General features: G+C 47.4%; 1 long non-coding RNA gene across 1 annotated transcript; it reads left to right on the top strand.

Moving 5' to 3' along the window:
• The first annotated feature begins 563 nt into the window (after positions 1-563).
• LOC120671893 lies at positions 564-2,287 on the top strand. Its single transcript, XR_005673898.1, has 3 exons — positions 564-1,271; positions 1,442-1,919; positions 2,213-2,287. It is a non-coding gene; the product is annotated as an uncharacterized LOC120671893 (long non-coding RNA).
• Positions 2,288-10,845: the final 8,558 nt, after the last annotated feature.

A 10,845-nucleotide genomic window follows, 5' to 3' on the forward strand; every position in this document is an offset into this window, starting at 1 on the left:
GGGGGGTTTTGTCTTCTTTTCTTTCTTTAGCCAACTTTCTCAAAATAGAAGAGCTCTTGGAGATGTTCTTAGCCTTGTTTAGTTGCATAAAATCTCTACTCCTAAAAATTGTATATAAGAGTGACGCCGCTTTGGTGCGACCAAGACTTTGGGTCAGCCAAGCCTCTATGTCCATCGTCCGATCGTGCTACGGACGAACGGGTGCACCAAAGCCGTCGGATCCATTCAAATTCAAATCCCCCCAGCGCGGCTTCCGTGATCAGCGCTCCGTCCCGCCTCCCATCCGGCTCCCTCGCGCACCGTGATCAGCGCTCCGTCCTGCCTCCCATCCGGCTCCCTCGCGCACCGCATCGCATTCCTCATCACGCAAGTCGTCGCGCCGGCCCGGCCCGCAGCGACGCCGGCTGACCGGTACGCCCTGAGAAGGAGCGCCTCGCCGCCGCCGCCGGAGCACACCGTCCCGATCAGCCCCGGCGCGGTCCGCGACGCGGACGCCGCCAAGACCTGCGACGGCCCCTGCATCGACGTCCACTCCTTCACTGAATCGGCGGGACAACGGCGGGTCCCCGGCGGCGGCCACAATTTGTAGAGGGCAGGCACGCATCAAGATGGAGCAAAAGGGGCCCGTCGCCATCCACCTGCACGCAGCCCTTGCGATCCGCCGATCCCCCTCCCCTGCACCCGGCCCTCGCGATCCACTCGGCCTCGCCATTGCCTCCATCGACCCGCCATCCTCCTCTCTATTCGCGTGGATCGACCAACCCTCTGTAGCGTGATCCTGGCGGCGGCGCGGCGTCATGGTGGATCTGCGGCGCCTCGGCGGCTACCTCCCACTCTCCTCGCGACAACGGTCGCCATGGAACGCAGCAAGAGCTTTCCAGCCGGTGCGCGATGCAACTCAATCGTGAGGATTTGAGGTCGGCGTTTGCGGCCGTGCACCTGTGTAAACGCCGGCATCCTCACCATGGCTGCAGATCGTCCAGATACGTTAAGCTGCTAGCTGTGCTCTCGTTGCTCATCTATCGCTGGCTTGTAATCTCATATCATGAATCCTGCAAGTTGTGTATGTAACTTTTTTTGTTGTTTGCAGATTGACGAAGGGGGTGATGCAAGTGCACTCTCTGTGTTTGGGTAAATGCCCCAGCGAAGTTGAAGTCCCGCACAGGCCAAGCATCGCTATTTGTTTCTCTGTAGTCTTTGCAGGTTAGCTGACAAAGCAAGAAAAGAGTTCAATTGGAACTAGAGATGCGAAGAGATGCTGCATTATGCAGGTCTGAGGTTCTCTATTCATCCTGCCGGTCTTTTTTCTCATACGCTCATGGATCCAATTCTGACATTGTCTTGGACGAAAATCTCCTGAAACTATTTTTCTGTTTCAAATATCTGATGAGCGACATGTGCTTATTAGATCTCACAGTGGAGAAATAATATTTCTTTGCAGGTTCTTGATCCTGCACTGCCTCTACGATTTATGATCTAAGGGCACCATGTAAAAGAGCCTTGTTTGATTCGAATTGACCTAGGTTTAGGATTTTGCGGGTTGTTTCCTATCAAACTTCCAGCTTGATTTATTTCATAGCTTCAGCTTTGCAAGTGAATTATTATTTAAAGCCATCTCCCGTTGTGTTCAGATAGAGAGAAGGTGAGAGAGAGCAAAGACGAAGCAGCCAACAACCAAAGGTGACCGAGGGAGACAAAGCTCTTAATAGAATTGAGAGGTATAGAGCGAGGAGGAGGATGGAACAGGAGGAGGTGTGCTCGTATTTTATTTTGAGATTCTAAATGGCTTCACTTTTGGAATTTATAGCATATTATCATGTAAAAGAGGAGATGATCACACTGATAGACACTTGGCAAGAAGCTTTTGGTGGTGTGCGTGCAAGATATTCACAATACTTTGCAGTTACATGGAGCTCTTGGTATTATTCTATACATATCAAACATATTGTATTATTTTATTCATCTCACATTTTTAAAAACTCATTTTACCAATGGCCATTGTCTTCTATGTCTCGACAAGACGGTTGCGTAAATATAAGTTATATTTCATCAATAATGTCATTTTCCACAATTGTTAAAGCATGCAAGAACATTTTTTGTAAAAAAACTGCTGGTGACCACCTTCAATTTGGAGCATGTAATTAGCTTATAGATATTTTGAGTAGGTAGCAAATGATTCTTCTTTTGACTTTTGGTCATTTCCAAAATGCAGTGGAATTGCTGAAGGTGATTCTACTCTTGGAGAAATGTGAACCTTATGATTGAGGTATGCAGTATTTATTGCTTCCACTACCGGAAAATGGTATTTTGCCGTGTGCCAGAATCTTCGCCGTGTGCATTATTTCGGGCACACGACGAAGACCTCCTTTGCCGTGTGTCGCCAGAAGAACACACGGCAAAGAAAAAACACACGGGAAACCTTACTCTTTGCCGTGTGCCAAGGGCCAGCACACGGCAAACCTTGCTCTTCGCCGTGTGTCAGCCGTAGGCACACGGCGAACATGGATCACGTGCGGGGCACACCCCTCTGCCGTCAGGGGGCCTCACGACCATTATTGTTTGCCGTGTGCCAGGGCTAGGCACACGACGAACTCCCATCTTCGCCGTGTGCCAGTCGGTTGACACACGGCGAACTCCCCGGCTGCCGTCAACACTCGGACGGACGTCACGCCAGTCCCTGTTCGCCGTGTGTCCATGCTGGCACACGACAACACATAGACCTTTGCCATGTGCCTGGCGCTAGGCACACGGCAAAGATTATGTTTGCCGTGTGCCTTAGTTGAGCACACGGCGAACATGAAAAAAAAAATCATGTTTTTGCTTCCAAATTTTTTCTACACTCTTCATAATTTGTTTGGTACTCTATGTTTGAATATGAGATTTTTATAGATATATTAGTTGTATTAAACTAATTTATTTCAATTTATTGTTTTATTTTGTGTAAATCTAATTTAATTCCAAAGGGTATTAAATAATAGGAATTTTTTTTGAAAAAATGATATTCATAATATTGACTGTAGTGTTAGAGTTTATGTAGTAGTTGAAACAAAATTTCAAAGATTGTGGTAATGAAACATTACGACGATCGTGGTGGCAAATAGTTTTTGAATTATGTAAAATTCGAACGATGTCAGAAAATTATGAGATTTGCCCGAACTTCATGCTATCATACATCGAATGTATGGTAAAAATTTGAGCATGATACAAACATTTTGTCACGATGATGCTTACAAACTGAGAGTTTCCCGAAGAAGTTTCCGAGAGAAGAAGAAGAGAAGGTTAAGTTTGTACATGTTATGATAGAAAAATTTCAGTTTGACATTCAAAATTTTTATATAGACAATATGCGATAATGATTTAGTCATGTTGAAATTTCAAATTTTTTCGGCTCCATTTGGTATTTTTAATGTTTTAATTGCAAATAAACTACTATAATTGGCATAAGTAAAATGTGATTAATTATGACATGAAACAATAGAATGGAATTAGTTAAAAAAACTCATCAAATTTATTGAGGCCATATAAAAAATTTGAGTGTTTAGATTTAGTTGTTTTTTGAAAAGTTCAATATCAAATTTTGAACATTAAATTATTCACTGCAAAAAAATTTCGCCGTGTGCCAACACTGAAACACACGGCGAAGTCAGGCTTCGCCGTGTGTCCCGGATCTTGGTACACGGCGAAAACGGCGTTCAGGACTTAGCCGCGCCACCCCCGTCCGCGCGCCCCCAACCCGTCACACACACACACACACTGCCGCCTAGCTAGGTCAAGAGCTTCTCACGCAGCCCCCGTCCGCCGCCCCCGTCCACCGCCGCCCGCGCCGCCCCCGCCGCCGGCTTCCCGCTCTGCTCCGCTGCCCTCCCTCCCCCTCGGCGCGCCACCCGCGGTCCACCGCCCTGTCCTCCTCCTTGGAGCGCCGAGGCCGGCGGGCGCTGCCGCCACGCCCGGCCTGGTCCGGGGCAACCACGCCCCGAGGCCGCTCCGACGCCGGCCCCGCCTCCGCCGTCCGCCGCGGCCCCATCCCCCTCCGCGCGCCCAGGCCGGCCCCCGCCGCGGCCGCGCGCCCGGCTTGCTCTCGGGCCCGACCCGCCCCCGAGGCCGGCCCCGCCTCCGCCGTCTGCCGCCGTCCCATCCTCCTCCGCGCGCCCAGGCCAGCCCCCATCGCGGCCGCGCGCTCGGCCTGCTCTCGGGCCCGACCCCGCCCCCGAGGCCGGCCCCGCCTCCGCCGTCCGCCGCCGCCCCATCCTCCTCCGCGCGCCCAGGCTGGCCGTCGCCGCGGCCGCGCGCCCGGCCTGCTCGGGCCCGACCCCGCCCCCGAGGCCGGCCCCGCCTCCGCCGTCCGCCACCGCTGGCCTGCTCCGCGCCCCGACTCGTGGGCTCAGCACCGCCGCGGTCTTCGGGTGAGGAGGAGGAGGAGGAGGAGGAGGAGGAGGAGTGGGAGAGGGACAGGGACAGGGAGAGGAGGAGGGCCGCGTGCGTGTGTCTCCCGCCGCGTCCACCCCAGTCGTGCTCCGTGTCCACCTGGTGAGTGCAATATTTTTTTCTAGTGGATTGTGATGATATGATATTACTTTTAGAATAATAGTGATATTAGCTCATTACACATAAGTACAAATTAGTGATAAATGCCTGCGCTTTTAGTTATTTGTAGACATGTTAAATGCTTTTATGCCAATGCCTGTGAAGATATCAATTTGTACCCAATTTTCATGGTGTGTAACATATGTTGACCTTGAGCTTATTCCATATAGTTGAACTTGTTATGGTTGCCATAGAACCGTGTGACACATCCATGCCCAAGCAACAACTCAGTTGTGATGATAACATGATTGGGCTGGGTGTGTCGCACGGTTTCATGACTGCCATGAGCACCTTTTTGCCACTATTTGTGTTGTTTCTGTACTTCAAGCTCAAGGTCATATGAAATGCAAAATATCTGAGGCATAAACAAATGTTTGTGATTTTAGTTTTTTGTAGTCGTGTCAAATTGTTTCATGTCAATGCCTATGAAGATATCAATTTGTACTCAGTTTTTTTGTTGGGTAACATATGATGATCTTGAGCTTCTATTGTATATATAAATTTGTTATGGTCGTCATCAAACCATGCGAGATATCCATGCCCAAACAACAACTCAGTTGTGATCATAATATGATTGGGCTGGATGTATCGCATGGTTTCATGACTGCTATAAACTCCTTTTTCCACCTACCCATGATGTTTCTTTTTCTTCAAGCTCAAGGTCATATGAAATGCAACATATTTGAGGCAAAATACAAATTTACTAAATTTGTAGTGATTGTTGGAACATTATTTTTTCGAATCGTGATTGTTACCATGATGTTCTCTAACACTATTATGTTTTTTATCAGGAATCCGTCACCACCGCCAGTAGCTTGGTTCCCGCCTCCTTCCTGCGTCACAGCTAGGTGAGAGGCATATTCGACTCTGAATCCGTATTACATTCTTTGTAGATGTCGAAACCTAGTTAGACGTCTCCCGTTCAAAAGAGATACGATTGAAAATATGCATATCTTTGCATATGTATGGTCGTATCTGTTTCGAATTGTCCACGTTTTTTGGACAGCCCGAGTATGTGTAGATGAGTTTAGTTTGCATGGTCTGCTTCGTTCCGAGACACTTTCGGCATCACCTCCCCGTTGTTCTCCGAATACACAATCTCCTTGTCAGGACGTGTATTCGGAGAACAGCGGGGAGGTGCTGCCGAAATTTGTCTCGAATAGGAGTAGAGCATGGAAACTAACCCCATCTACACATACTCGGGTGGGATTATGACCTATCTTCACCCATTAGAGCATGATAGATATCATGTAGATGCAGTTGATTTATATGTCTTGGTACTTTGCTAAAGTTAGGATAGATGACCGTGAGTGGATGTACACGGGCTGGTTCGGTAAACGTGATTGGACGGATGAATTCATTCAGAAGGTGGAAGGTTTTCTGAAAAAAGCTTTTGAGCAAGGACAGAGTAAAGCTCCGTGTCCTTGCCGTCAGTGTGCAAACAAGATATTGCAATCGCAGTTCAATATGGGCAAACACATTTGCACCAATGGGTTTGTGGCAAACTATACCCGGTGGATATGTCATGGTGAAGCCCATCGTGCGAGAGACGAGGTCGTGAGACAACGTATCGAAAATTATGATACTGATGCTGGGTGCGGAGACATGTTGAATGATTTTCATCAAGCATGGTTCGATGAAGGACCTAGCCAGGTTAGGGAGGATCCACCTGAGGCAACCGCAAAGGCCTGTTACGACATGTTGTCTTCGGCACAAAAACCATTTCACGGCCATACTGATGTTTCCCAGCTGGACGCCATCGGACGTCTAATGGCTCTAAAGTGTCAGCTTGGCATCAGTCGAGATGGCTTTGATGATTTGTTGACAATTTTTGGCAGCCTGCTTCCGGCTGGTCACAATTTGCCACGCAACTTGTATGAGGCACAGAAACTACTTTGTGCACTTAAGATGCCTTACGAGCAGATACATGCTTGTCCGAATGGATGCATCTTGTTTAGGAAAGACCATGAACATGCAAAGTACTGCCCTAAATGTAAATCATCTAGATTTCTGGAGGTCGACTCAGGTGATGGTCAGAAGAGGCAACTCGAGATCCCCGTGAAAATCCTACGGTACCTTCCGTTCATACCGAGGATCCAGCGGCTTTACATGACCGAGGAATCCGCTAAACAGATGACATGGCACAAACAGGCAAACGATACCGTCCTGAGAACATGGTACATCCAGCCGATGCTGAAGCATGGAAGTATTTTGATGGGCGTCATAGTGAGAAAGCTGGGGAGTCTCATAATGTACGAGTTGCACTGGCAACAGATGGGTTCAATCCCTATGGAATGGTGGCTGCCCCATACACTTGTTGGTCTGTGTTCGTTATCCCTCTAAATCTACCCCCTGGAGTCATGTTTCAATGACAGAACATATTCTTATCGTTGATAATTCCTGGATACCCGGGGGATAATATGTGTGTGTATATGGAGCCTCTGGTTGATGATTTACTCAGTGCTTGGGAGGACGGTGTCTGGACATACGACCGAGCTACAAAGAAAAACTTCAAGATGTACGTGTGGTACATGTACTCCCTGCATGACTTGCCGGCATATGGGCTATTCTGCGGGTGGTGTGTCCACAGAAAATGTCCATGCCCAGTATGCAAAGCAGCTCTCAAGTTCTTATGGTTGGCGAAGGGTGGCAAGTATTCTTCATTTGATTTGCACCGGCAATTTCTCACTATTGACCATCCATTCAGACGAGACATCAGAAACTTTACAAAAGGTGTAGTGGTTGAAGACCCTCCACCGCAGATGTTGACAGGTGCTGCGATTCGTGTGCAGTTAGATGCGCTAAGGGTCAAGAAAGAAGGTGGCTTTGAGGGATATGGTGTGGAACATGCCTGGACTCAGAAGTCAGGTTTGTGGAGGCTTCCCTATATGGATGATCTTTTGCTTCCACACAATATCGATATGATGCACACGGAGAAAAATGTCGGTGAGGCACTCTTTGGTACACTAATGGACATTTCTGATAAGACAAAGGATAACGTTAAGGCTAGAGTGGATCAAGCCAATTTATGTAATAGACCAAAACTCAATATCCCGCCTCCCAGAGACGGGAAGAAATGGAAAAAGCCTCCAGCCGAATTCGTCCTGACAAAGCCCTAGAGGAAGGAAGTACTAGAATGGTTTCAAACTTTAATGTTTCCCGATGGTTATGCATCGAATCTGAGGAGGGGAGTGAACTTAACTACAATGCGAATCAATGGGCTCAAGAGTCATGACTATCATATATGGATTGAGCGGCTTCTTCCGGTGATGGTGCGAGGCTATTTACCAGACAATGTGTGGCGAGTACTGGCAGAGTTAAGCAATTTCTTCCGCATCCTTTGTGCTAAAGAGTTATCTCGGACTATAGTTGCAGAAATGGAACAATTGGCTCCTGTATTGCTTTGTAAATTGGAGAAAATCTTTCCACCAGGCTTTTTCAATCCCATGCAGCATATGATTTTGCACCTCCCGTATGAGGCACGAATGGGGGGACCTGTGCAGGGCCGCTGGTGCTATGCAATTGAGAGACAATAAAAGGTTCTTCGAACCAAATGTAAAAACAAATGCAAAATTGAAGCTTCCATTGCAGAGGCGTATTGTGCCGAGGAGGTGTCAAACTTCACGACCAAATACTACGCAGAGACCCTGCCTAACGTGCATAATCCACCCCCTTGTTATAATGCCGACGAAAATGAAACGAACCTCAGCCTCTTTAGAGGGCAACTTGGAAGTGCAAGTGGTGCGACTCCTAAGACCTTGCAACATGAAGAGTGGCAGATTATCATGATGTATGTGTTGACTAATCTTTCCAAAATGGAGCCCTACATTGAGTAAGTTCTCAACAAACTAGTTCTCAGTTATTTATAGTGTAGTATCATCAAAATTCTGCATCCAACCCCCTCGATTTTGTTTTCGTTCGTACAGAGAATTTACTAATCAATTTTGGCGGGGAAAAAGGGCAGCGACCCCGCAACAAGTTGATACCCTTCTTAAAAACGGTGCAGGACGTGGATCGCCCGATTTTATTTCCTGGTTCAAGCAGAAGGTCTGATCATTCTGTATCTCGTACTCTTTGTTTGATATTCCAAGTTCCATGAATAATACACCGACCTATCCTGCTTCAATTTGCAGGGTCAAAACGATGTGTATATGACTCCTGAATTGAGGCAGGTTGCTGATGGTTGTGCCTATAGGATCATGTCTTACTCCGGCTATGACGTGAATGGATTTCGCTGTCACACCAAAAGGCACGAGCAGAGTCGGCCCAATCGAAGAACCACAAATTCTGGAGTTTGTACGACATCCCATGATGGGGTCGAGTATTATGGAAGAATTGAAGAAATATACAAACTAACGTTTCGTGGTTGCAAACCTCTTAAACCTGTCATATTCAAATGTCATTGGTTTGATCCTAATAAATTGCGAAGGACACCTAGTCTTGGACTAGTCGAAATCCAACAGGAATCCGTCTATCCAGGAGATGATGTATATATTGTGGCTCAACAAGCCACACAAGTTTATTATCTCTCATACCCGTGCAAAACCGATGCCCATCTTAGGGGTTGGGACGTTGTGTACCAGGTATCACCATACGGTAAACTACATGTCCCAAACAATGAAGATTACAACATAGACCCCAATACATATGATGGTGAATTCTTTCAAGAAGATGGGTTACAAGGCCGTTTTGAGATAGACTTAACCGGATTGATCGGAATGGAAGAAAACAATGATGAAATGGATGTGGACGAGGACGCTGGAGATGAGGTTTATAATGCCAAAGACTTAGAATTACTTGAGCAATTACAATTAGGGGTTGATACTGACATTGCTCCTATGGAGCACGGGCCAGACTATCTCGACATGCATGATAGTGATGACGAGACTTATGATCCAGCTAATCCCGACCACGATGACTATTTCTAAAAAATGTACGTACTTATTCAATTATTAGTTGTAATATCATGTAAAGTTCTGATTATGTAAAGTTTATTGTGCTTCTCTTCGTAATTACATTTGTTTATATGTACTGATTGTTTTATTATTTTTTATTACAGGTGATTGAACAAAGATGGTTGGCGGCATTCAGCGAGCGTGCGCGTCCATGTTCAGAAGATTGATGCCAACATCCCAGGGGTCCCAGGTTTCACAAGAAGCAGAGGAGTCCGTCGTTAGGGGTCGAGGGTTGGGTCGAGGAAAGGGTGGCCCCAAGGGTCCAAGGAGGGGTCGAGGGAGGGGTCGACCACGGCGGCGTGCTGAGGAGGAGGAGGAGGAGGAGGAGGAGCAGTATGAACCGGAGCAGGAGGAGGAGGAGGACAACACCGTAGCTTCCGCGGAGTCGTCTGGTGGTGAGGGGGACGAGGAGGAGGAGGAGGGGGGAGGACGCGACTCAGGACGACTCTACACCGGTTGTCTGGTTGCGGGGTCCCTCCCGACTCCCGGACAGACCGATTCCTCTTGCCCTACGTCCCTTGATTTGACCCTCTGGTGCAATGTAAGTAAATTTAGAAGCTATCACTGTGGCGGAACCACCCAAAACTACTGGGCCCGGGTGCACTGATCTTCGTTGCTAAGCAACTCTGACCCAATTTGGCACTCACCGGTAGTTCCTCGAGTGAAGCCTCGATAAAAGCCACGCTATTCCAGGATCAGCAGACAACACTCACACGAAGGTGAGCCCAGAGATTACAACACACAAACCATTTCATACATCTCAGAGTGATTGCAGCGGAAAGAAAATTTATTACAAACCATGTTCAGACTAGCGAAGTACTACTGGAGTTCCAACTCCTCAATTATTCAAGTCTCAAAGTTCAGTGGAAGCATTAAAAGATAACTAACGAAATAACGTGACGCATCGGTAAAGCCCGTACGAATGCGTCACTCAGCGGGAGGGAGATTAGCACCAGCTGAAGGGCCATCCCACTCAACAGACCAACCCGGAGGCAGAGTACAAGGCCAAGTAAGACTCGCAAACAGATCTTCAAAGTTAGTACCTGAAAAACAGTGCCACAAGCAAGGCTGAGTATACTAATACTCAGCAAGACTGACCCGTCTCCGGATATAACATAGTCCGATAACTAGACATGCAAGCTTTTTGGTTGGTAGGGTTTGTTTGCCAAAAATGCCGCTAAGTGTTGATCCTTACTTTCAGGTTTTACTTAGCCAGATTCTAGTGGAATTAACCATTCTAAATTTGCAACTAACTCTACTCAAACATGGTAGAGCAACCATTTAATCAACCAGCAGTATTTTCATC

Source organism: Panicum virgatum, chromosome 5N (genome assembly GCF_016808335.1).
Source record: "Panicum virgatum strain AP13 chromosome 5N, P.virgatum_v5, whole genome shotgun sequence".
Taxonomy (NCBI): domain Eukaryota; kingdom Viridiplantae; phylum Streptophyta; class Magnoliopsida; order Poales; family Poaceae; genus Panicum; species Panicum virgatum.